The following is a 26,674-nucleotide window of genomic DNA, read 5'->3' as shown; positions in this document are numbered from 1 at the left end:
CTTTCCCTTTCTATCAGCAGAAACTCCACCAGGAATAGGCTGAGCCATGCCAGCCTTGGTGGCTGCTCCTGCTGTTCCAGGATGGGTGTCTCTCCATCTCCCATACAGCTGGCCCATCTACTGCTGTTGCTCAACCTCCTCCTTTCTGCCCTTTTGGAAATGATGTGGACAAAACCAGCCTGTAAGTCTGTTCAGATTGTGAGCTTCAGTGCCTGACCCTGGATCTCCAGTCTGTACTTGTAATACCTGCAACTCCGACGTGATCTGCCATCCAGGGGTGAGATGCTTTGGGCTTTGAACTTCACACCCCAAAAATACAGTCAGCTCTGTTTGACAGAGGTATGAGGTTTTCTCTGAAATTTTATTATTCTTTTCACTGGATTTTTTTTTTTACCTGGCAACTCCTCTTTTTCCTTTTCTTTTCCTCACCCCCAGAAGAGCATGCTCAGCAGCTAAAGGAGAAAGCTGGCTAGAGCAGGCAGACTGTGAGCAGTGTAGGAGCTGCCAGGAGAGAGGAAGGGCAGCAGGATGGCTGTGACAGAGCACACGTGGCTCCTGCCCTCAATTAGCCTGTGTGGCTATCACTGTTGAAATGAAAGCACAGCAGGTCTCCAAGGAGTTCTCTCGTGGGTCTTGCTGAACTTATAAGCTGGGGCCACAGTATAACTTAATTTCCTGAAATGTCAAATGGCATGTACTGGCTGCCTGCTCTATTGGTGTTGGGGGTTTTTTTATGAACACATTGTACTCCCATTTCCTGCAAAAAAATTCCTATCAGTGTTTGATGATTGCTTAATAAGAGAAATCAGTAAGCACACGGAAAGTTCACATCCTGCAGATGAATATAGTGACTATAAGCTTCTGTGTTGCCAGGGATTGGGGGTTTTTTGGTTGTGGTTTGATTTATTTGTAATTTCATCCTTCCAGCCAAGAACATTGATGTGAAGCTGTAACCTGCAAGTGCTGAGACCATTGGTGAGCTGTAGGAGGCCTTCAGCAACCACCAGCCTTACTCCAGAAGGAAAGGGTAGAATTTCTTGGATGAGCAAGCTGGGAGAAGGTATATCAAATTGGGAAAAGTAACAATGTTGAGGATGAAACTGTCATGATTTTATACCTGTCTTGTGATACACTGTGGGTTTTGTTTGATTTTGAAGCAGGCTTGTATAATCGTAGTGTGGGTGTGAACTCCTAGGAAGGTGACTGTAAGGCGTGCAGGCAAGCCTGACGGATCCCAAATGGGTTTGTTGTTTTTCATATCTGTTTCTAGACAAGCCTTTGTATTATTTCTTCTTAGGTGTGATTTCCGAGTCCTGTTGACTCTTTATTCAAGAGCAGTCTTTTATAATTCTTGTGTGAGCTAGCAGTCTTTTAGACTTGGAGGCATTGCATTTATAGGGACCCTGAAAGAAAATTTAAAAAGCCTTTTCTTCATTATAATTTTCATTACTAACTCTAATACTCCTCTGTCTAGAGCTTTCCCAGTTCAAAGTGCTGTGCAGTCTATCAGCTAACTGTGCAGCCCTGGTAAATGGGAGGTAAATAAAACTCCCTGCCGTCTGTAAGGCTTTTGAATTTTTTGTAAGTCTCTCAGCATGGTGTCAATCAGGGAGCCACTGAGAGCCACCCATTGGGAAATACTTGGCAGAGGGACTGGCTGACAATTTAGACCATCTGAACACAGGCCTGAAAGGAAAATCTTGTCTTGTGGTGACTGTTTGCTTTCCAAATGTCTCTTGCAATTTGTGTCCTCTCCCAGCTCTGTTTCATGGTTCTCATCTCCTTTCCTCGCACAAGACCGTGGTTTCCCAGGCTCTGAGGGCAAAAAGAACTAGCCAGCAATTGTAATAGAAACCCTTGCCTGATTAGGTGTCAGGAACATATTGAAAATAATGCAATTTTTATGCCACTTCCTATATTTTAGAAGCCGAGGGCCAGTAAGAGAGAAATTGGTCAAGAAAAATAAAAAAGTCCAAAACATAAGGAGCATTTTAATCCTTAAATGATAATTAGCCTTGGTCTGGAGCTGAGGAGTGCACCAGCCTTTTTGAGGAGGAGGAAAGGATATTTTGTCATCACACCACAGGCACAGGCATATTCTTTTGTTTGATTCCTTCCCATCTCAGTGCCTTACATATCCCATATGCACGAGTATCATCTGACTACAGAGTAATGTCTTAGTTCCCTAAATATTGGAGGATATTAAGACACTGAGGTAAATGGACCTTGGCCTAGGGTACTGCCTGTTGCAGAGGGAAGATTCATTAATTTTTTGTTGATGGGTCCTGGTGTCACCCCTTTGTGTGTATGTGTGAACACTCCTGGATGTAGAAAGCACTAATGTCTAATCATGTTCCACAGAAGATAATTCAAGAGGATTAAAAAAAGTGTTCTGTTTACTTATTTTTAAGGAGTTATAATTGCAAGCAGGCACTTCTAAGACTGTAAAGCTTAGACAAGGTGTTGTGAAAGAAGAAATATCAAACCCCAGAGTTTTGGGTATAGTCATGTGACTGTCCCACTGTTTGCAGCTGTCCTCTGGCTGTTCAGAGCCTTTTTGACACAAGGGGAGACTCTTTTTACTGTCATAGAGGGTGAAGGATGCAGTGATTGATGGCTTCATGCCTGGCCAGTGTGAAGGCAATGGGGTGTAAATCCATGTACTTCCTTACTGATATGGCTGTTACTTTGCATTAATCTGGCCACTCTCTCTACCCAAATTTCTGGTACAACTTTATTACAAGCTATCCAAACCAAGGAAAGAGAATTTTTGCCCTTCACACATAAACTATTTCCTTGGGGGCCTAGCCCCACTGGCATCCTCTGCCCCAAATAAGTTGGAATCAGCTCTTGGTGGGAGAAGCCAGCTGAGGTCATGCACAAGCATTGCAAGAGGCTCCCCTGTCTCCTCACCCCAAGGGGCCAAGATATTTAGACAGCTGCCTCACTATGAATGGGACTCTCTGGCAAAAGAATTAAGCAAAGATTAAAATCAGTTTTAGCTGCTAAATGTGTGCTTTGCACAGCATTTAGCAGCTAAAAGTCTAATTATCTTTGAACTTATGCACATGGTTTTAGATGTGATGCACACAAGTTGCTATTTTTTTATTTTGTCTACAAGGAGCTGGAAATCAGGATAAAAATGAGATGCTGGTGTCAGTAGGGGCACAACTTTGTGAGTAGGCTGGAGGAAGTGCCCAGTCTGCAGGGAAGTAGGGTACCTGCTGAATGAGAATAGGTTAAAAAATTGCTTTAACACTTGTCATTTAGACTCTCCTGTTTAATGGAAATTCATGCTCTTGATTAAGGAAATGCAAGTGTGCATGAAGGTAGGAAAATGAGACTGCTCGGACAGAAAGCCAAGCTCCTAGCTGGAGGGAAAATTTACTCTGGATGTTGATGCTTGCAGGGTACAGAGAGTGAAATCTGGGAGGTGAAGAGCACTGTAAGACCTACATAGGTCACTGCAGAGAAAGTCAGATTGAGTTTTAGAAGGTGCTGCAGGGAGATAAGGAGTTGCCATAAAATAGGGAGAGGGGCTCCATGTTTCCTGTGCAGCCTGGGTGTTTTGGAAACCTGCTCAAGGCTCAAGATTTCATGTCAATGAAAACACAGACAATGGGAGGAGGTAACAGGGTTGATAAAATGTTGGTGCCATTTAAAAACCCTTTAGGGAAGCAAGTAAGTATTGCCAAATGGTGATCAAAAATCCTGGATCTTCCCATCCAGTATGAGCCAAATCATGACATAAGACAAACTTTTTTCAGTTTGTTTTTTTTTAACTTCAACTTTTTTAACCTTTAGATCACCCTAAAATTATATTTCAAGCATCTTTCTTAACCATAAAGCATGCAAGTGGTACAGAAACAGGTCTAGGAATCAAAAGTGAATTTTTCATACAGCCACTGAAGAAGGGCTGATTGGAAGCCTTTTCTTGCATGGCCTTTTACACAGTTGAGGACATCCCTCTTTCTCCCTTTAATCAGCTCTCCCCTTGCCTAAACACCCCAGCTCATGTGTTTGCTGGAGATGGTGTTTCCCATAATTCTGATTTTTCCCTGGACTCTGTGATCTGTCCACGTATTTCTTGAAGGGTGAGTGAGGCTACAGGCAATCCACCAGTCGAGAGCTTACCTGTGAGGAGCAGGTGGGAAGGATTCCTTTACAAACATAGTATCTTGCACTGATTTTTACTAATTAAACCCCCCCATCCCCACTTTTCACAAATGATCAAGATAATTTTGACTTTTGGTCTTCTCTTCTATATAATGTCAGCTCATCTTAGCTTTGTGTGGCCTGCAAAAGTGGTATATACATTGTCAATTAATTAATGTGATTTTCTTTATTAAACTATTGAATGGAACTCATTTCCAGGATCAAGGCTGTCAAGCAGAACACTCAAGATGATGCAATTTATGGAATGCTTATCAAGTGTACCAGTTACAACACTTTCTCTCTGTTTAGGAGATCAAGAGTTCTCTTTCTCCTATTCTTTCTGTTTCATGTGTTGTGTGTTGCAAATCATCTCATGGAAAAAAAAGTCGGTAGAAAGTAGTGGTTAAAGAGCTGTCTTGGGTCTGGAGTTCAGACCTTTTGATATCAGGTACAGATAGAGTCACAGCCTGACCTGTCACAAACCTCTGCAGCTTGTCATGCCTCTATTTTGTCTCATGTAAGGTGCGGATCAATAGAGAAAATCAAGTTCTGTTAGCATTGGTGAAGGTTCCTATATTGATGTCAGAGAACCAATGCTATGAAAAGGCCAGATTCAAGAAAATGTCAATGAGAAATTTTTGCTTCAGTGATGAGCCAGGCATGAATTGTAGGACAATAAGACTATGATTTATGAAGTGTGTGGATTATTCATTTGAGAAACCCATTAAGGGTTAGTAACATTACTTAACAGAAGAAACATCGTCAGCTCCAGCAGCTTTGATTTGAAGGTATCAAGGGAAAACCAATTTCTTTTAGCAATTTAACAATGCAAATAGGTTCTAAGGTGATGATAAGATGAATATGTTACCCAGAGTAGAACGGAGCAGCAGCAAAGCATTGGTGTGGCAAGGTTCACAAAAGGCAGCTTTGAATGACAAACACCAGTTTGGGCAAGAGGCTTTCACTCTGAGCCAGCCGGGAGAGATTAGAGATCCACAAAGGACATGTTCCTGATGACTCCATTGCTCTGTCCTTATTTCCATGGCTCTGCTGGTTGCCTACCACCTTGGAGAGGTGCTGCAGGCACTTCCTAGTGGGCTAATGTCATTGGTCAGAGATCTCTATGTATGTAAAATCTGGGAGAGATCCATACCATACCTGCACAACTGATGTTTGTAGATGATGGGTGAGGCAGTGATGTCTCAGGGAGCTACACTGCCTTGGGCTATGATCTCATAAGTTAAGCAGGGTTGGGCCTGTTTGTTTTTGGATGGGGACTTAGAAGGAGAAGTTGATTGCTACAGTCAATTTGACTTGGTAATTCAGAAGGTGGTGCTCTTCCCCCTGGGTAGCACAGGTTGACATGCCAGAATCATTAGGCTCACCACAGCTCCAACCTTTTGGAAAAAATGTAAGCCCAACATCCTCACCTTTCCAGAATGAACATCACGGGACTCCAGCTATTACCCCAAAGTCCAAACCAAATTCCATCTCAAAGCAACCACACCCTACAGATGGAGATCCACCCTGCCCTTTCAGGAGGAGGCAGCAGACTTTGCTTTCCCTGCTGGGTCACATTGTACCTCCAGCTGAACCGCTGCAGAGCTCGGGACAGATGGCAGCAGTACTACTGGGCCAGACAGCAAATGCCCTCTCAGTGTGTGCAAATGTCCTCACTGTAAAGGGACTGCTTAAATGGGAAGTGTTTCCCCACCAATAGGGGTTTTGGAAGTCTTGGTCTTACCTGGTTTGAGCAATAGCCTCCTTGTGCTTCATGTGGGCTAGCAGCTGGAGCTCTGTTTTGCCTTTGTGTTTTCCTACTGCAGCACAGTGCCAGGCTCTCACAGCACAGGAACACTCTGCTGCCCACTGCCCTCTTAGAGGGACAAAAAAATTTTCTTAGCTGTTTTGCACACCTCTTCATATTCCACTGTGGCTACTTGGGCCAAATTCTGGAGTGAGGTAAGTTATTTAGCAGCATGTAGGTGTAAAGTGCAGCAATTTTCTGTTCTGAGTGGGTGGTAAGGTAGGGGTGCAGCAGGAAAAGCAGCAAAGAGGGATGGCATTAGATAACATGCTCTCTGTGCTGAGGGCTTCTGGGAAGGGAGCTCTGGTTGCTTTGGCCATGTCTAAAGGCAAGTTTGCTCAGTATTTGTTTGTTTTCTAAGCTGTGAATGTGCTTGTGTGTATTCTTTTTGGTTTAGCTTAAACCTTTCCTAATCCTGTTAGCAGAGATAAATCTCCCTGAACCACAAGTAAGTGTCTGCACGGGAGTTTGCACGAGCTGAATTAATTCTGCGTGAAATTCTGCAGGGTGCCCTTGTGTGGGTAAACACAACCTCACGTTCCTTCCAGCATCCTTGGCTTTCACTGCTGTGCTTTGCCTGCCTGCTCTCCCCTCTTGGCAGGGGAGGTCACATTGAAGCTTCTTATTCTCAATTTCCACAGGAAAATAAGCTAATCCCCCTTCACCACCATGGTGACCTTACAGGAAGAGGGCTGAGAGAACTCAAATTGGGCTCTCTGTGTGGGGTCTGTCAAGAAAGGCTCCCTGAAGTGCTCTGTGCCAGCAGGACCATGTCCCAGGACCTAGTGGCATGGAGAAGGAGGGGTTGCTCCCAGTACTAGCCCCGCTGCTCTGTCCTGGCACAGCACAGTGGGAGAGGCAGCTGGGCTTAGCTCAGGATTTTGCATATTCTTCACCATGCATGTCCTGTCTTGACAGTATTTATGCAAATTTTTAAGTAGAGGAAAAAGCTGTCACATAAAACAAAAAAATTCATCTGAAGGCCAAATATGTAGGTTGGTTGGCTTCTGTGTTTTCTTTTTTTTTTTTTTCCAATTAAAAATAAGGTAACCTATAAAACGATCTAGTTTAATATCCTCATTACATGTTCCAGGCAGTATCTGAGTCACACCGTTTGCACTGTGCTTTGTACCCCTGCGGGGGATGTAAAAGCTCCATTTTTAGAATATTCCTAGGTCCACTTCAGTCAGATGTGCCAGGTGAGAGTTCCAGGGTGCAGGATTGTGGGTAGTGAAAGTGAATTCTCTCAGGATACAATTCCTGTCAGGACAGGACAGTATTTGATGTAATTGGTTTGAGTGGTCCTCTCCTTGCAATCCATGTCACCTTTTTGTGTGGAAACACACCTGAAGTCAAAAGAAATTCCCAATGGATTGTGTTGTCCTTATTGTAATTTCTGCTTAGTGGAACTCCATTGAGTTTTATTCCCACCTAGTGCTAAGACCCATCACCTTTAATTAACATCGAAAAACACTTACAAGGAGCAACAAAAGGAGCTGCTGGAGGATGTCTCTTCTTCAGCACTGGAAGAGCTGCTGCATGTTCTCATGTCATGAGCAGCTAATTCTCATCAGCATGGATATTTCTTATGCAGGTAGGGGTCTTCTGGCTTTACTGGGCCATTTCACCTGGGTATGCCTGCAGAGATAACTAGTAAGATGCTCAGTGGTTAATGCCAACTGTGATATTGGGTTTTGTGATGCAGATTCTTGTTTGCTAAGAGCCAGAGTAAGCCAGACTTGTCTCCTGGGATCTACATACCACAATAGCCCAGAGATCACAATTGTGGAGACTTCTTTTCCTGAAGACTTGAGGTCACAGCTGAGGTACAGCAATCCAATAATTTATTGCTGATCAGCTCACAGTCCCCATTATGAGCCACGGTGCCAAACCTGCTTTTCACATAACTAAGAGCATCTACACTGAGGGTTACTTCTACCCAGCTCATATGCGTGTGCCTTCATCTGTGGGACAGCACTTGTGAGCCTTTTCCACCATTGCAGCATCATGAAACACAAGGCTGAATGTTATCTTCACTTTACAGCACTTTGTACCCAATAGGAAGGGGCCGGAAAAAGGGATTCTCCTTTGGGCTATAGATCCCCCACTTGCTGTATCTCCATACCCCTCCCAATGTGGTAGGCTCCAGGGACTTGGCAGATATCAGCCCTTTTTCCACCAGAATTGCAGTTTTCTCCTTGGGCTGTGTCTAAATTTCCTTGGCATGAAGGGAAGAGCTGACGTTACCACCACTCCAGGGAATGCAGTACTGTGGAATTATTACCTTTCAGATATGCTATACAGATACACTTGGAAACCTCCATTCTTTCCTTCCTTAAAAATACACGGCTCTAGTTACTGCATTTGGAAGCTGTGGGTCTCTGATTCTCATGGTTTGCCTGTTAAGGTGACAGCCTGCAGTAAATGTCATGGCTCACCTGTAGGAACCCAGAGTGCCGAGAATATTTCTCTGCCTGTTCTTAAGGGTTTTTACCCCCCTGGACACCACTGGTATAGCTTTAAACCTTGGAAAAAATTGCCAACAGTCAGACAACAGCTAGAAAATACAGTGGTGTGAATTAGATGATAGACTTCTATGTAAGATTGTCACAGGGTGAAAATTTTAGAGGTTTTAGGCTTCTCTTTATAGTATATAGATAAGAGTAAAAAATACCAAAATGGAGGATTGTTGTTGTTCTCTAAACCTTCTTCTTCTTCTACTACTCCATATTTTGCAGTAAAAGTAGTTTAGATTGATTGGATAGAAAATTCCGCAGTTCCTAGTAGTGTTACTGAATAATTGGTAAGAAAGTAAAAATAATGTACATTTTTAGTAACTACTGGTTAAAACATCTTTAAAAGGCTGTGTAAATCTTGATAATTGCTCTCACTCCTGCTTTTCCTCTTTCCATGATGTACCTGGGTCACACTAGTAGCTCAGTTTCTCTGATAAGACTTAATAAACAACTATCTAGAAGCATTGAAACTACAGAAGACGTCTCGCTTTACCTTTTAAGCGCCTTGCAGGGACTCTCAGCAAATCCTCTCCCATCAGGAGAGACTCGATTTATGGCACAATAAAGTGTCACTCACCCATGCCAGAAATCTCAGCCTCCCAGCCCATTTCTGTGTCTGGCATTGGGGTGAACCAGCCAGACTCCACCAAAAAACGGCTCGCAGGACTGTTCCCATAGGGCAGCACGACACTGGTGTTTGGCTTCCATGTGCTCCTTGCAGCCCTTCTGTGCTATCCTAGACCTTGTGCCCTTGGCTGTACCCTGCCACCACCCTCCTCCTGCAGGCCTTGCAGCACAGCCCTTCAGTGCCAGGCAGGAAAATCATCGCCTTCATGAGCTGCCACAAAACTCCCAAATTATTTTAGGCGTGTTGACTTCAAGCACACACACAAGCAACTATTGTGTCTTATGGCCACAAGGCCAAGTGCCACATATTGTGGGCACGGCTATTCTGCTCCAGAGCCAAGCTGGCCCTGGGTGGTGTCAGCAGGAGATGTTCTGTATTACCTGTCCTGGGCGGCTGGGAATTGCTCCCTAGGCTGGGTGCCATTAGAGATACAGATATAACCTTTACCTACTAACTAATGAAATTGCTTTTCCCAGTGCAGGGGTATACCTGCATGCTATTAGCATTAGAGATTTCAGGTTCCAGGCCTGCTGCTGACTTCAATGAGTCTTTTGTAACATTATTTGAAATATTGTCTGTTGGATTTTATTTTTTTTTTCCATTGGAAGTTGACAGTTGAAATTTCTTTTTTGTTTAATGCCTAAAAGTTTTCCTTTACCTGATTTGCCCTCTTCCTCTCCTAAAACATATGCACAAAAAAATTTGACTTCTGGAGTCTGGATGCTTTCCTAATGCATTTAATAGCACCGAGGACATGAAATACTGTACTGAGTCCTCTGGGAAACTGACAGTTAGTGGGATGAAAATACCTTCTGTAAATGATTGAGCTGATGAAACAGTGTGAGTAATTAAAATGCTGTGCAGGACAGAGCTGAAAATCCTTACAGGATTATCAGTGAGACATTGTTTAAAAGATGTCCTTGGGTTGGACAGTGCAGCAACATTGAGTGCAAGCATCACTCAGAGCTCCTGCTGAGAATGGAAGGTGGCAGATACCTGGTTAGTCTTCTGTTTTCTTTCATTTTTATCCTTGCTGTTCCAGCTGAGAGGAGCTCTTCATTGCTTATTTATTTCATCCCAGGAGGTCTGCAGATTGATTGATTGGTTCTTGGGGGATTTTTTTGTTTGTCTGTTTGTTTGTTGTGGTTTGTTTCTTAAACAAGTCTGTAATGATGGTTGTGAGGGCAGAGCCAGGGAAGGGACAGCTTTAAAAAGTTCTCTCTACATCTACTTGTGTGGTGGTCTTAGTGTGTGTGTGCATATTGATCTTATCCCAGGATAGGCACCAAAGAGCTGTCCACAGACCTGGTTAAACGTTTAATAACTAGCTGCAGTTTCCATGTCTTGTTTCCAACGGCATTTTAGTACCTGAAGATGCCTACAGAGCTTTCAAAGGGCCTTAGCTCATTGGATATCCAAATTGCTGTGACTTTGGTGAGATTGCTATGTTTACCTTTATCAGGATTCTTAGAAAGTTCCTCTAGGAGTCCATTTGCCATGCACCCAAAGTCCTTGTGAAGTTTAATCAGGGTTTGCTTTTTGTTTGGTTGGTTTTGTGCCTGGAGCTGCACTTCCCAATGTGGCAAGTCCTGCCCATAGAACATAGTCCTGCTGCATAGAACAGCTTCAGAAATGGCAAAGGCTGCAAGGTGCTCATGCACTGTGATAAGGATTGAAAAGGACAGTGATAGGTTATATAAGTGAGCACTGGATAATTTACTTTGTAAAGATGTTTAAAACTCACCGTTGTTTTGGGCTCATGAGTGGAAGTTTATTATGGTAAATTTGTTGGAGGGTAAGGTCACATTTTTGTTTCCTGGGTGAAAAGTGAGGCCAGACAAATACAGAAATACAGCTACAAGCACAGTTACTAGATGTCTGCATCCTTTCAGATGTGGGGTGACGTGATGGGTGTGGGCTGGAGGAGGAGTATGGAAAGGGAAATGATTTGCACACAGGGGGCCTGGAGTGAATTTGAGTTGAAGAACTTTGTGGGGAGGACAGGAATGAGAGAAAGGGGAAAAAGAAAGGAAAATATAAATTTTCCTTGACTGGGTGAAGGTGATGGGACTGGAGGAACTGGTGGGAAGATGTGTTTGAGTCATGCACGAGGGCAAGGGGGAGCTGACTTGGGTACAAAACAGGTTAAACAAGGACACATGGCAAGAAGGTAGGAAAGGGAGGGGGAGCTGAAGGCTGGGAAGATAGAAGGTGAGTCCAGCTTGACAATGGGGGTGAAATGGCAAACAGGCCTTTCCTTTTCCAGAGGCAGTTGCTTATGAATACCCATTATGTCTGGTTTTATCTCTCTGCAAGGAAGCTTTCCAAAAGCATGAATAATACCTTATTAGGTAGAGGGTAAAGCCCCTCCTTTTCATCCTGCTTTAATTCATGCTTCCTCTGCCTTGGTGGCTGCCTTGTACATGGTGCTGTTAGAAGTGCAATTATCATTCTTCCTGGTTGGGCGGTATGAAGGGCGTAGCCTCTCACAGCATCTCCCGGAGGCTCATTACTCAAGAGAGAGGAGCTGTGCACGAGAAGCCAAATTAAACCGAGCAAAGAGGAGGCTGGTTCCACCGCAGGGATGGAACAGATTGTTTTGCTGAAGACCAGGTCAGGAGCTGGTCTAGGGGAGAATGGAGCTGGAAGCCTGCGATGTAGGGAGCTTGTGCCACGAGATGAAAGGCAGAACACTGTGGTTCTTTGTGGCTTAGCCTGCCTCCCTCCCTTTGTCCACTGCTTTACGGATGTGGGATTCTGCTTGACAGTGGAATATTGTCCTGCACAGACTTCAAGGCTTGAAGCTGTAAAATTGTGACCCTCTTCCTCTGGTTTTCTTCAGGATCTTGACTGTTGCTTGTTAGAGAACTATCCAGACCTAGTTTAAAGATCCCAAGTCATGGAAAATGCAGTGCATCCTTGAAAGAACCACCTTCTCCCTTCCTTTTTTAAAAAGCATCACTTTTCTCAGCATGAATTAATCTGTTTTTTAGCTGTCTCTTACCATTGCATCACCATTGTTTTCCCTCTACTTTTTGGCAAGAGTGCCTTACACACCACTCAGTGGTCAGCTTTGAGGGGCAAACAGTGTCTCCATCTCTGTTTGCCAGGATTTCAGATGTCTCTGAAGCTTTCTGAGCACCAGGCAGCAAACAGTTAAGGCAGCTGAGCCACAGGTCTCAGAACATTTTGCTAGGGAGCCAGGTGAGCAAAGAACAGATAAAGGCAGCACCTGCCTATGGGTTTGGAACAGCCTGGGGCCATGGATAGAATGTAAATACACTCTGAAAATCTTATTGTCTGACACTGTGCCAGCGTCTTCTGGGCTCTTGTCATGGAAAATATTTCAGCTGAGGTCATTCAGTCAGCAAAAAAACAGGATTTAATACCCTCTGAGGTGCCAACTTGCTTCTTTCTTTGTGTCGATAAATAAACAATGTAGGGTAGCATTTCATGTTGCCAGGATGATCTTTGTTTCATTAGGAAGGGCTTAAATGTTGTTGATTTTTTTTTCTTTTTTTTTTTCTTTCTCCTTCCTCCTCTTTAAAGGCAAAGACTGTATGTTTCTGCTCCCTTTCTCTGTTTTCTCCTCCTGGCTCATGCACACACCCAGCTTTTAGAGTTAGAACTAATGTCTGCTTCTTGTAAATCTCTGCTGGCTGCCCCAGGCTGTGTTTTTAATTCCTTTATTCTGCTTTGAGATGAGTAGGAGAAAGGTGCAGCTTTTTGAGATGATGGAAGTTGCCATTTCCCTTCTTCAGTCAATTAGGTGCTTTGGTTGTTTTCAGCTAATTCTCTAAAACTTTCCATTGATGATAGCGCTAAGGGGCTGGGGGGAGCTGAGGGATCTGGGAGGGAGAAGAGGGAGGGCTGGTAACTGGATTATCTACTGGTGGGATGACTGATTTGCTGCCTGTGCCTCTGGGACAGAGAAACAACCTGACTTCAGAGCTGTATTCAGAGCAGCTCAGCTTCAGGTCAGTCAGATTTATGGCTTTTGATTGCATTTGTGCTGTGCCTGTCCTTTCTCAAGAGTGACATGAGACGTGGTGATCCTGTCAGTGCATTCGGGGAAACTACTGCTTTTTCTTCCAAATCCTTGCAATGGGAAATTACTTCAAAGTTTGCATGGAGCTTCCCTTAATTGTGTGTCTTTGAGACATTTCCCCACATCCTTCAGCTCCAGACCCTTCCACTACTGCCCATTTTGGGTAAGTCATGGGTGTGCAGACACTGCTGGCTGAGGAGGAACCATCTTTCTAGAGGTGATCCCTACCTATTTAAAGCCTTCACCTCACGTATTTTTTGGCCAGTTGTCCCTCCCTACCTCCTCTGGGCCTTGCTTACTGGCCTGCAATACCCAAACCCCTTGTGGCTGGTGACTGCCTCATACAGATGTAGAAAGCACAACAGTGCCCTGGCAAGTCCAGCAATGGTGGTCCCTTTCTTCTGCTGTGTTTCAGCAACAGTGTGAGAGCAAGGGATGGGCTTTGCCTTCTGAACCATCATCTCTTTCTGCTTTCAGGCAGGAAGGAATGAGATCAGTCTTTCCACATCAGCACTTTTCTTTATCTTGTTGTTTTCTGCCCTAAGTCTGTCAGGGTCTGTGGCTCACCTGGTAATGAGTCTGCAAACCTTGGGGCTGGGAATCGTCTCACCTGATTTTGGTTATCTAAAACTTAGACATAAAGTTTAAGATTGTCATCTAGACTCCCTCTTTGCTCAGTGAGGAGTGATAAACAGCCCATGCCATTCACCTTACCCACTCTAGATATCTGCCTTAGGTTGGGATGATTCACTCTTTGGAAGCTCCCATGCACTCCACAAGCTGTCTGGGAGGTGTAGGGGAACATTCAGATCTGGACCCCTAACTCTCACAGGGCTCTTCATCTGAGAAATCCAGACCTGCTTCTTTTTACCATTTACCATGGATATTGTCTGTGTGCAGGGTGGAATTACCCTGTCCCTGGCTTTAAGGGGAGTGACCTGTGCCCAACTGACTGTTGATATATCTTTGTGCTGATTTTGGTTTTGATGGAGATGGTGTTCTGCCTGTGGTGGCCCAGAGGAACAAAGGAGGTTTTTAAAGTGAGGAGGTAATAAGTACTTTGTCAAATGTTGTCATTCTGCTATCATTTGTCTTCAATCAGTCAGGTAGATTTTAAGGCTACCAGTTTCAGAGCTAATGAAAAAATATGGGGACCTGGTTTCCATTACAACTAAAGATCTCAACTGCTTTATATTCACCCTTATGTTAATCTGTGATGTGATTGCTTATTCCTGTGTATATCTTTGAAGGGGAAAGACTGCAGGCATTCCCCACCCCACATGAGATACAGACCTTAAAATACAAAAGGGAACATAGAGCTTGGAGCCGAGCTAATCTTCTTGGGTTGCTGCTGGGAGCACAATGGTGGCAAATTGCTGTGGCAGTGGACCCTGCTCTTCAACCAAAGACAGGAACTAGGCTGACAGGACAATAATAGTGTGTTGGCTCAACTGGCAAACACACATCCCCTTTGGACAGACTCAAAATGTTACATTGAGAAGCAGTTAATACACCGTTGTGTAAGGTTCCTAATGGACTGGAGCCAGAATGCTCCATTAACCACACACATATAAAATATTCATTGAGCTTGGGTTTTGTTGCCAAGCTGGAGAAAGGGGGAGAAGCTTTGTGTATAGAGATAACACTGTCAGTATTGAGGGCTGAAGGGAGGGGTTGATGATGTGTTCTGAAATCTTTTATTCTTTTTAAGAAGAGAAGTACTTTTGATCCTTGGCAGGGGGCTAAGGGGTGCAAAGAGGATTAAATGCAATACCTGCCAGGTTTTACATTTCATGTTTAATTGACCAAGGGTTGAAGGTACCTCCTGCCTCTGTGCCAAAATCCCTGATCTGTTCTGTACCATGTGATTTCTGCAAATTAAACACAGGGTCAGTCTTTAGAAAATAAAAATATTGCAAACACCACAGTTGTGTTCCCCAGAAGGTTGTCTTCTAAATAGAAGAAAACTTCCCTAGGCACAGGAAAGTGAAGGCTGTGGTGATAGGAAGTATTAGCACCAAGATTTCTCTCTGGAAAAGACATGCTTGCCTGTTTTTGTGCTAGTTTTAGGTGTGTGGTAAAAGAAACTTTGTTTTCTGGGTGCTGAATGTACATTGAACATTTAGAAGAGATTTGATTGGGAGAATTGGCTTGACTTGCTGTTGGTGCTTTAGTTAGGAGACAATGAGGCAAATCATAAAACCGTGTTTCAGACTGAATGAGTAAACATGTGTGCAAAAGATACTGTCCATGTGACCCCTCTCTCTTTTGCCAGAAGGCAACTTTGTGTATCCACTTGAGCCAGACATGCTGGAAGAACCACAGTCCCTCTGAGGAGGAAGAGGCAGGCTGTGGTGCTGTGTGGGATGGGTAACTGGGAATATGAGGCCAGGAAGGGAGCATGTAGTGGTTTGCCTGTGCTCTGGAGGCATTGTATCTTGTGGTGTCTGGGCAGCCTTTGAGGGGGTACTGGAGAGGAGCTGGTGACCTTCCTTGTGCACCATGTCTGGTCATGGTTGTGTGAGCAAGAAACACAAGGGAGAGGTCCAGGAGGCAAAACATAACATTTTGATAGGGGACAATAGTAAAGAACAGGACCTCCATTACAGCATTAAAGAAATACTTGTCCCAGACAATGAGAGACCCCCATTGTGTGTCTATCAAGTAGTGTGGGAAGAAAGAGGAGAGACATCTTAGAAACAGGAGAGATGCTCAAAAATGGATGGGAGGGATGATGTCTTCTGAAATGGGGACAGCCAGGTTGGAGGTACTGGGAATGAAAACAAACACTGGGAGAGTCCTCAAAATTATTTGAGATGAGATCCTGGAGAAGAACACTCCTGATGGCAAATTTTCTTCTGTGCCTTCATGGCAGGACAGAATAGACACCAGTAATGTTCAGATAATCCAAGAGTCTAAGCAAATCCCCAGTTAAATGAGGCACTCGCAGACCAAGACCAAAAGTATCTCTGCTTTCCTAGAAATATTAAATGCACATAAGGTGAGGATGGGTGAATTGCACTGTTGTGGCCTCCCAGAAATCTTACTGAATGCAGCTGATCAGTACTAACACTGCACTACCAGGACACTCATGATGTGGAAATAACAGGAATAGGTTTTGCCGTTGGAGGAGTGACTCACAGTTGGTTGGAAATCAGAGTCCAATAAGATAAATCAATTATCAGTATCATCATTTGCCACCCACTCTCTATGGATTGGATGTTGCCATGCCAGATCAAGAAAAACATTATAATAAACTTATCCTTTTAAACAGCTGACTGTGGCAGTGAAAATATCTACGAAATACTTTAAAAAGATGAGAGGCAATGGAGAGTATGCAAGAAAATAGACTGGAGAAGATTTATCCTACTTAGGATACAAAGGGCAAATTTTAATTTATATTTCTAAACAGACCAATAAAAGACATAATTAACTTTTGGCTAAGACCTTGTTTAAATTATAGCTGTTGCACTGAAGAATGGCTTCACAGTACTGACCAATTCATGGTCAGTTAAATTACTTTAGTAGGAATAGCAACACTAGGAAAAACCCAAAGACCATGACAGTTTTTATTTCAAAAACATTGTAATATTAAGAAATTTAATTTATTTTAATAGCATTAATGAGTAGAAAAATAACTAAGAGTGTAAGTACTGTGCCTGTATAGTGGAGAAAACATACCTGTTCCCAAAATTCACCTAACCCCCCAAAAAGTTGCTACAGTTAAACAATGGAGGAAGGGGACAATAAAATGGTGTCCTTTAAAAAGTGGAAATCACACCTAAACAAAGAAATCAGAGAGGAATGTAATTTCTTACAAGATAAATGCAAACTCATTGCAACACAAACTAAAATAGTTTGAGGAGTGACTCACAAAACCCATGGAAATTGTAACAAATTTCCTTCAAATATGACAGGAACTGACAGTCTGGTAGGTTCAGCAAATGCTCAAGGTGTGAAAAGAGGTCAGAAAACCCACTGACAGCAGAGGCACTGCCTGCACAGCCAACAGGAACGTCCTTCAAGGTCTGAGCCCAGCAAATGGTATCTAATTGAATTGTTGGCAGAAGAGCTTTTAAAACAGACATGAATGAAATGAACAATAGTGAATCACCAGGACAAACAATATTCACTTAAATGTTCTAAATTGCTCTGGGGTGAAACTTCTGGGTTCAGTCAGCCTCAATCCCAGCAGAGGTAACTAATGCAACACCAATCCTAAAAAGTGTTCCAGCAGGGATGAAAAAAACTGCAGGTGCCTCAAGTCTGGCTTCTCTACCAGGAAAAATGGAAAGGAAATTACAACAGATTTAGTGGCAGCATACGTAAATACGATATAGTGCGGGTGTGCTAACACGACCCTTGTAAACTAAAGGCATGCACTGCAAACCCTGGAGATCTTCAAAGGAGTGAATAAGCATCTGGAAAGGCATGTGACACTTAATATAGTGTGCTTGCGGTCTTGAATGGATTTTGAAAAGGTCTCAGCAAGGTATGAAGAAAAAGATAGCTGTAACTAGCCAATTTTCACACTAGAAAATGTTCATGTTCCTTTTAGTGATCCTTTCGGGGTGAGGAGGGGAGGGCAGTTCTTGTAGAGTTTCTGGGGCAGGGGAAACTATGTTCTTCAACAGCCCTATCTGGAAAAAAGAATTAGTAGGGAGGGCAAGGAAGTCATTCATGCCAAAAAATCACTATCACAGTGAAAACTAAACTTTTTTGGTCCTTTTCTCAAGGATCTTGAGAGACTGGGCAATAGAATGGTAGACAAAAGTCAATGTTAATATACATAAATAACACAGGGGAAAATAATCCTGACCATTCATGCCTCTGTGGTTTCTGTACTCAGGAAATTGATTAATAAAGTCATGGTTGCTCATTTTCCTGAAATGTAAGACAAGTACTAGAAGTCCTATAAATGTCAAAGAGATTTTTGGAGTTTTTTTAATAATTGACAGCAAAATAAAAAACTTATGCCACTGCAGTATATAGAGGAGAGAGACAGAGATCTGCATCTTCCTGTAGTGTTCCTGCATTCTTGGTTGCTACATGCAGGACTGTTCACTCAACTTCAGAAAAGATGTATTAGGAGTAGAAAGTATAGAAAGGAGCAGTAAGAGTAGCTAGAAGTATGAAATCTCTCTTTTTTTTTTAATGGAGAAGTCTAAATAAAGTAATGCTTTTCAGCCTTGAAAACGGAAGCAGCATTTGACAGAGGATCATAAAATCGTGAGTGATATGAAAGAGATGAATGGGAACTGACCATTCCTTTGTTCTTGAAACATAAGAGCTAAGGGTGCTAAAGAAACTAGATCAATAGTGGCATTGAATAAAAGGTGTATTTTAAAATTATTTTATTGTGGAAGTGATGACAGATACTGGAAATAGCAAAACGAAATAAATTTAAGAGAGGATAAGTCAAAATTCTGTACGATCCATTCACCAGAGACTTCTAAACACAAGGGCCTGTGTGGGCTTGGAGATTGCTTCCAGTCCCTAAATTGCCAATGGCCAGAAGCTGGAGGACTGTGGCCATTCTGTGCATGGCCTGTGTTGTGTGTTTGTTAAGTATCTGCTTTTGGACAGAGTTGCTGGTAGACTGCTGGGCTAGATAAAGCTTGGCTTTACCTGCACCACCATGCTTGTATCCCTATTCTACTAAGGTTGAATCTCCTTAACTCCAAAATTTGTTTCCTGCTTTGTGTTGTCCCATAGTTCACTTGGAAATATTCCTTTTCCTTTGTGTAGGTTTGTGTGAGCTTTTAGCCCAACTGCCAATACTCAGCTTTTCCTGCTTGATGTACAAGCTTCTGCATCCTGACCCTATGCATCTCTTTTTATATTTGGAGATCAGCAGTGTGTGTTTTCTTTTAAAAATCACAATATTTCAGCCAGATGCATGAAATCAGTTGATTTATAAGCCCTGAGTTAACAATGCATGTAAACAGAGGACTAACTTTGAGCATGTGCTTAAGTTCTGTGCATCTCAACCACATGCTTAAGTGCTTTGCCAGATAAAAATAGAGCATGATTTAATAGTAAGCCTGACTTTCCATTGTGCTATTTTAGTTTTATGCTGATTTAACTCCAGCTAACTCAGCCAGGATACAGGACTTGGTTTGGAGAAGACAGCTTTGGTCTGAAAACAAGTTATTCCAAACCCTAGAGCTGGAAGAAGTTCTCTAGGATCAAAGATTTACAAGAAGGGGTGTGAGGGCAGAGTGTTAGGCTGCTTCTTCTGGATTCATGATATGAGTTTGAATTTCATGCTGGAATTGCACAACACCCAGATACAAGTGGGTGTCTGGCCATGCTGACTAAGTTAAAAGCATCCAGATGTGAATGTTTTGGCTATGGAAACTTTTGTGCTTTGAATGTGTTAGCCCAGTTTCCTTGGGAGAATATTTGGACTTCTCCCTCTGCTAAGATTTCTTTTTCAGCATCATTTAAAATGTTGAGCAATGTAGTCATTTGCCTATAATACAATATATGGATCTGCCCCTTGAAAGCTAATCACAGGCCATTTCAACTGAATTTGCCTAAAATATTAACAGATATTAGGAGAGAAAAAGTACTGTTCCTGTTTTGCACTGAATTGAAAAATCAAGAAACCTCAACAGGGCTTGAGAGAGGAATAGCAGGATATTGTAAATATTGGGCTAGAAGTGCTGCACCCACCCTGATTTGATAGCAGTACAAAGGCATGGAAATGAGTCAGGAGACTGGATTCTTTAATTTCTAATGTTGCAAGCTCTTAAATCAGCGAATCAGCAGCCTGATTTTGTTTGTACTACAGTCACCCAGTAGTTTGAAAAGGAGACATCAGACTTCCTAAAATAATCTAGATTTATACTGATTGCTTTCAGGTCTGTGTGAATAGCTGACCTATAATTTGAAATGCTACTGACTTGAAATTGTTGAGAACTCTTAGTTTTGAGTCACGTTATTGAATGTATTTCTTTGTTCTGAATTGATTATTTAATAGGGGAAAGGAGAAGGCATGAGAAGTCCCTTGAATCATTTGAAGGAAAGATTGGTCCTGCTCCACTGAAACCCTGGGTCTACAGATGTCCCCTAGGAGACCTTTAGTGAACATCAGACAAAGAATGGCAGTAGAATTTTCATTGCACTCTCTCAGGTAAGGGAAATGAGGGATCAGGACAGCAGGTGGAAACCCATAAGTATCTAAAGGATGATGTAGGGAACATAGAGTAATATTTGTAATGCTTTGCATTACTGGGGGTTTTAAATTTTTTGCCTCTAGTTCTAATGTAGCCTGCAAAGGTTGCTGATGTCTAAATTTTGTGTGTTCCTCTAGACAAAAAGTATAAATGTGTTCTTATAGAAAAACTAAAGGAATTTCTATATATCTGATTTTCTTGAGTGAGTTACCCCTCACATTTGTACTGAAGTCTTTCAGGACTGGTAAGATTAGTTTCCTTTTTTGGTTGGGCAAATGAAAACTAATATCAGATAGTGTAGGCAGCTGTGGATTGATATGAATGAAACATCAAAACTCATCAATATCTGCAGATGTTTTCTTGACAGCAGTAGAAAATGTCAGGGCTGGAGCTACAGGGTGCTGGAATAAATATTTTTTGCCAGCACATATGGGAAGGGAAGTACAATTCCCTTGAGTCTAGAGGTAGGAAGAGTTACCTGCATGGAGATGTGTGATAGCTTTGTCTTTCCATCCCAGCAGAGGAATGCTGAAATAGCATCTTTCACTGTGATGATAAAGCCCAGACTAGTTTTGAAATGAGTGTCTGCTGTCTTCTGCAAATAAGATTGCACCAGATGGTTTCATTGCTCCCTAGCCTCAATAAGAAATACGAATTCTTCTTAAAACACTAAGGAAAATATTATGAAAAAGCAGTGCAGACTTTTTGGGCTGGTGTGAAATGGGTGTAGAGATGCCATGACTAAAAACAGAGGTGTAAGACTTGCCTTTAATGGGTACGTCATCTGGAGAAATTACATAAACTTCAGGGCTTATCTTGCAGTTCTGTGCACAGCCAGGTGTGTGTGCTCTGTCTGAACATAGCAGAGACCAGCCTGGGTCACAGAAATCGAGCAAGTCATCTTCTCTGGGACCCCAAGTTGGCTTCTAGGAGTGTGGAGCACCATTCCTCATTTTGTTATAAAGTTTTTCCGTGTCTTTCTGCCAGTTCTGCCAACTTATTGGCAGGTACTTATGCATAGTGCTACAGGCTAAAATATTTGTACATCTGAAAATATATAGGGAGATGTGCTCTCCCACTCTTGCAGAGAAGCAGTGGAAGGATTCCTGAGTGCGGTTATGCCACCACTCTGGTTTTGGGACTGGAATCTCAGCCGTAGAAAAATGTTCTCCTGGAAACAGCAAACTAAGAGTGGGTTGTTCCCTCCTGCTGCAGCATAGCCCCAAGTCCTGGTGCAAGGAACTGCTTTTCATGTGGTCAGTTATATGTCCCAAAACATTTACATGCATATTTATGTGCTCTCTCTGGTTTTTTTTGCACTTGAGCATAAAACACAAATTCCTTCAGGTGTGAAACCTCCATACCCCACCTCTGGTTTGCTGTGTACCTCACTAGGAGCAATATGGGTGCACAGATAATGGCTTCTTTCACAGTGTAGTTGTCCAGCTCCAATTGACTGTTCCTTTTTCCTTGTACTGAATTGCTTGCTAACGCCAGTATAACCTCTGCTTCCCTCCCTCTCCATCCTCAATGTAAATTGACTTGCTGCAACCTGCTGCTCTCCAGAAATGACAAAGCCTAGGACGATAATTTGTTGCTGGTGCTGATATCATCTGTTTATTCTAATGCACCAGTCGGGCTGTGCTCGCCTGCACATGGGGAGAAAATGACCTTCAGTAGAATCACAAACTTAATTCTGGAACAGCGTCTCCCTCGGCAGCTGACTGCTGGGAATCTGAAGTTTTCAGGGAGGCAGCAGCCAAACCAGTGCAGAGTGGGGCTGCCCCCAGGGAGGCAGAAGTAACCTAAAGCTTTTCTGAGAGTAAGAAAATATTGGAATACTCACAGCAGATTTGTGGCCTGAAAAAATGCTGTGTCTCAGATCTCTTTTAGGATGCTTGGATTCCTTGTTTTCATAAGAGTGAAAACTGCTTCTGCTACTTTGCTCACTAATGCCCAATTAGAGTTCAGTGCTAGTGCCTCAAGGAAGGTCTGATTAGGACACTCTCCCTTGGAAAATCAGATAAATAAATAAGATAATAGAGTTTAAACTAAATAATCCATAGGATTAGTCCATCCAATCTATCAATTGGCTGACTGGTTGAGATAAAACTGATAATAGTGGCACAAAGAGGCCCTGTTTTGTATCTTATGAATAAACAGAAGCAGAATGTTTTCTCTGGATAATGGAATAATTTTCACTTCATTGGTACTCGGGAGAATATTAATCAGGTTTTAAAGTTACATATGCAAATCTCACTGGGTTTTTCTAACTCCAAATCCTAGAGGTACAAAGCTGAAGAACTTCCTAGGTCTTTATTTTGATTTCTGATAAGAAATACTGAGGAAGTTCCAGAGGCTAAAGAAATCTAAATTTAGATCAATATTTTAAGTAGATTGCTATGATCATTAATAATTTAATATTCAAGGAAATTTAAGGATATGCAAGGAATACATAAGGAATAACATACTAAAGCAGTGTATCACATGGAGATATCTATTACTGTTTTTTTGGCAATTAACTATGGTCAGCTTCAGTTGGATTAAAAAAAGAGAAGTCCCTCTGGTTGATTATTACACTAATGTTGGTGGGAGAACCTCTTATATGCCTTAAACTTGCTCCCATACATATTCTTTCATAAACTCAAATGTTACAGTATCAAATAAGAAATAGCAGATGGAGTACAACTGTTTCAGTTACAAATTTGAAAGTGGGATTTGTAAAGAGGTTTAAAGTGTAAATACATCAAATAATTGTGTTCCTCGTGGGATCCATTTGTTGTACTGAATTGCTTAATGGTGTGGCAGTGACTGTGAGAAGGGGTGAACTCCACTCTGCTGGTGTTAGCAGGTGATACAAGGACCAGATTAGCATGGTTTGGATCCCTTGGTAGAATGGAAATAGCAAATATTTTTTTCTTTTCAGGATCCTACAGGTAAAGGAAATTAAAAATCTGAGATCTATGTACCAGATGGAATAGACTGGGCTGAGAAACAGGAATCTGGAAAATGATTGAAGGCTTGAGTGCATAATTGGCTGAGTGTCATCTCTCACTCTAGTGCTGTGGCCAAAGGGTCTAAAGCAATCTTTGGATCCTTTCTAATGCCTGCATGATATTCCCTGTCTCTGTAGTCAGGGATTGCTTTACTGCTGTGTTTGGCATTGGTGCAACTGCTTTGGGAACGCTCCATCCAGCTGTGGTGCCCACAATTAAAGAAGGATGTTGAAAACCTGGCGATCTTTCAGAGAGGAGCCACAAAAATGACTGGGGGATTGGCAAACGCCTTACAGTGCAGTCCATCTCCTTAGCTTACCAAACAACAAGTCAAGAGAAGTCTGGTTTTCAGGCATGCTATATAAGGAAGACAAATTCAGAAACAGAAGCTCCTTTGGGCAATAGTATTATAAAAATTAATAGTCAGAAGTTAGATGAGTTCATACTGCATATTCAACTTTAACAGCGGAAACCGTTCTTGGAGCAAAAGTCAGAACTATGATTTATTCCATTATTTGCAGTAGAGATTGGATGCTTTTCCCATCAGTTACACTCAGGTTCATGCAGGATATTCATTCAGAGCAGCCTTGTTGCTGGCATCCTTTCAGAAGTCAAACCTAGCTGACCATGGCTGCCCTCTGGCTCTGTTAACTTACAGATCAGGATTCTCACTCCAAACTGGTTGTGATCTAGAGACACAAAATCCTTCAAGATACTAATTCTGCTGTCTGATCTTAAGCTCCATTCTTCAGTTTCATTGTAGGATTGGATAGAACACGAATTTGTGGAAGAATTTGTACGTGAGATTTTGTTTGACCATATGAAAAGCTGAGGGACTAATGTTCATTTTAAAACCATTTCTCTGTGTTTACAATTCCCATATCAGCACACAGCCTTTGGCAGGGGGCAGGGCAGGAGGTTTTGAATGAACAGTTAGAGTCAGGCTCCTTTCCTCAAAGCCCGGAAGTCATGGTCTGGCAGAAGGATCCACCAACATTTGTGAAATGGACAAGGGCGAGCAGGGAAGAGAAGAACCATCTCTCTGGCGCCAGGTCATACCCCTGATGTTCCCTGTAACAAAGCCTGACCTTGCAGTTTTGACTACCAGTCAGTCTCTGTGGTACCCTGTGGCCTTGGCTGTTACCCTGCCTTCCTCTCTGAGGAGAGAATTCCTCTTGGGCAGCAAAAAAGGCACATTGGCAATGGCACAGCAAGAAATTCTGCCTTTCTGCTGCCCACACTGTACATGCCCTATGAGAAAGAAGTCTGCCTGAAATCTTCCCCAGCCCTTAAAAACAGAAATGGGCATGGCACATCTCAGTGTTCATTGAATTGGGATTGAATCCTAATATTCTTTGGTCAAACCTCAAGTTTGGAGGATGTCTGAGCCTTGAATTTGGGTCCTTGACATTTTAGAAATAGTACTTTCTGGTCTGCTTCTCTAGAACCACTCAAAACTCTCCAAATAAAACCAGATCTGTGGTTTTCCCCACTTCCCTACTGGGCTGCTTTGATTTCTGAGCCCTGGGTTTACCAAATAGAGGCCACTTTGCTTCCTCCTACAGAAAAGTATTGTCACCAGGATGATGTGAAGCAAGGAAATTTTGCTGAAGCCTTGATCTGAAATATTTTATTTCAAGGGAGGTTTTTTGCTTACTTTCATGTCTGTATATAGCTTTCTCCAGACGTTCTTTTGTAACACTCAGACTCTGCTATGATTGAAGTTGATTCTGTACTCTAAGTTTTCCCCACTTTGATTGGACAAACTTCCCTTTTTTTATCCCTACCCAGACTGTGGAGACAGCCCAGCACAAGGACCCACAGTTGGTTGTGGTCCTGCACCAGGCTCTCCATGCTGACACCTACACAGGGCCTTTGGCTTTTTTTGGGCATCAGAACAGGTGTGGTTATTCAATTGCTCATGCAATGCTGGGCTTTTGAAATCCCATCCCCCAGGAACTCTAAGAGTTCATTTTCTGGTTCTTTTTTTCTCTTTAAAGCTCTTTATCAATGTAGTAGATAGAGATGTAGTTCCCTGTTTCATCTGAAGGCATTTGGTATCATGACTGTAAAGTGATATAAATATTATCAGCAGTTGATAGGCATTCAAGATAGGTTGTAGGATGGTTACATTTGATACCTTTGTGGAGCAATGGTAGAAATATGATGAATAATATCTTTTAAAATATATTCTGTTTTATAAAGAAGTGGCTTTGGTTTAGATCAGCTGGAAACCTCTGGAACAACTTAATAATAAAACTGGAAAGAAATTGCCCCTTTTTTAATATACTTTCAATATTGGGTCTCCTTAGTCAAGAAAAGATTGCTGTCGAAATTAACTTTGTGAAGATCTATTCAAAGCAAAAATAACACTGAAATAGTGTTGATTCTTACAAGACAAACATTCTTTCTGGAGCTGTTCTCGAAGGACATTTCACCTGGAACAAGAAGTTTAGGTGAGGAGGAATAAAAAAAATAGTTTTCTGGATGTTGTGAGGTCTGATTTTTTATAAAATTAATACATTGTATAATTAGATTGATGAAAGCCCTGTTTCTATAAGGGTCAGGATAAAGTGATAAATTAACTTGTGATTTCCATACTTTGAAAACTCAATACCTTTCATACTTGTATTTCTCTAGGTTTCCAGAAAAACAGATGAATTGGCTCTGTGTGTTCTCCGGGATAATGTGTATCAGAAACCCTATATTCTCCCTCAAAAAATGCCCTGCATGGTAAATATCACCTCTTCACCCAAACTCTCTTTGCATGTCAGCCTTCTAGCTCCAAGCTGTTCCATTTGTGTGCAGAGAGCAAAGGGTGAATCACTGTCTTAATTGAGGTCAGTGTGTGATACCTTTGCTATTCTTCCAGTTATTTGTAGCTGGTGAATAAAGAGTTAAAAATAGGACATAGACTGTCCTCTTCTGTGGTCTTTACTGCTAGCCCAGAATGTTTATAGAACCTTTCTCAGTGATAGTGTCTTTTGATTAATATTCACAGTTCTATCCAGAATTTTCTTTAAAAGCCTAAGTTGAATGCAGCCCACAAGATCAATTGAATTGTGTTTGCCAGTACATCATTAGCAAGTCAGGCCATCGGTCACACTGGAATTTTTTTCAACCTAACTCCGAGCTGATTGATCTTCATAGTTTTAGTGCCCCTCGATAGGTTCATTTTGGTGTAAAGTACATCAGTAGAAATATCTCAAATCATATCCATTTCTGAGGCTCCAGCTAGAACAGTAGTTGAAAGTCAAGGTCAGGATCTTAAAAGGGGGGGGGAGAGACGAAAGAGGGAAGTGGGTTTTACATCAGTGCAGTGTTTTCTCCCAATAACTTGTAT

General features: G+C 42.2%; 1 long non-coding RNA gene across 1 annotated transcript in view; it reads left to right on the top strand.

Annotated features, from left to right (window-relative positions):
• Nucleotides 1-26,674, top strand: part of LOC138114587 (uncharacterized) — a 35,866-nt gene that overhangs the window by 1,675 nt on the left and 7,517 nt on the right. The window contains exons 2-5 of the long non-coding RNA XR_011152680.1: nt 109-339; nt 928-1,060; nt 20,140-20,292; nt 25,972-26,064. This is a non-coding gene — a long non-coding RNA (uncharacterized lncRNA). The remainder of the gene's footprint in view (nt 1-108; nt 340-927; nt 1,061-20,139; nt 20,293-25,971; nt 26,065-26,674) is intronic.

Source organism: Aphelocoma coerulescens, chromosome 9 (genome assembly GCF_041296385.1).
Source record: "Aphelocoma coerulescens isolate FSJ_1873_10779 chromosome 9, UR_Acoe_1.0, whole genome shotgun sequence".
In the NCBI taxonomy this organism is placed as follows: domain Eukaryota; kingdom Metazoa; phylum Chordata; class Aves; order Passeriformes; family Corvidae; genus Aphelocoma; species Aphelocoma coerulescens.
Note: the sequence above shows the minus strand (reverse complement) of the source record. Positions and strands in the feature narration are given on the sequence as shown.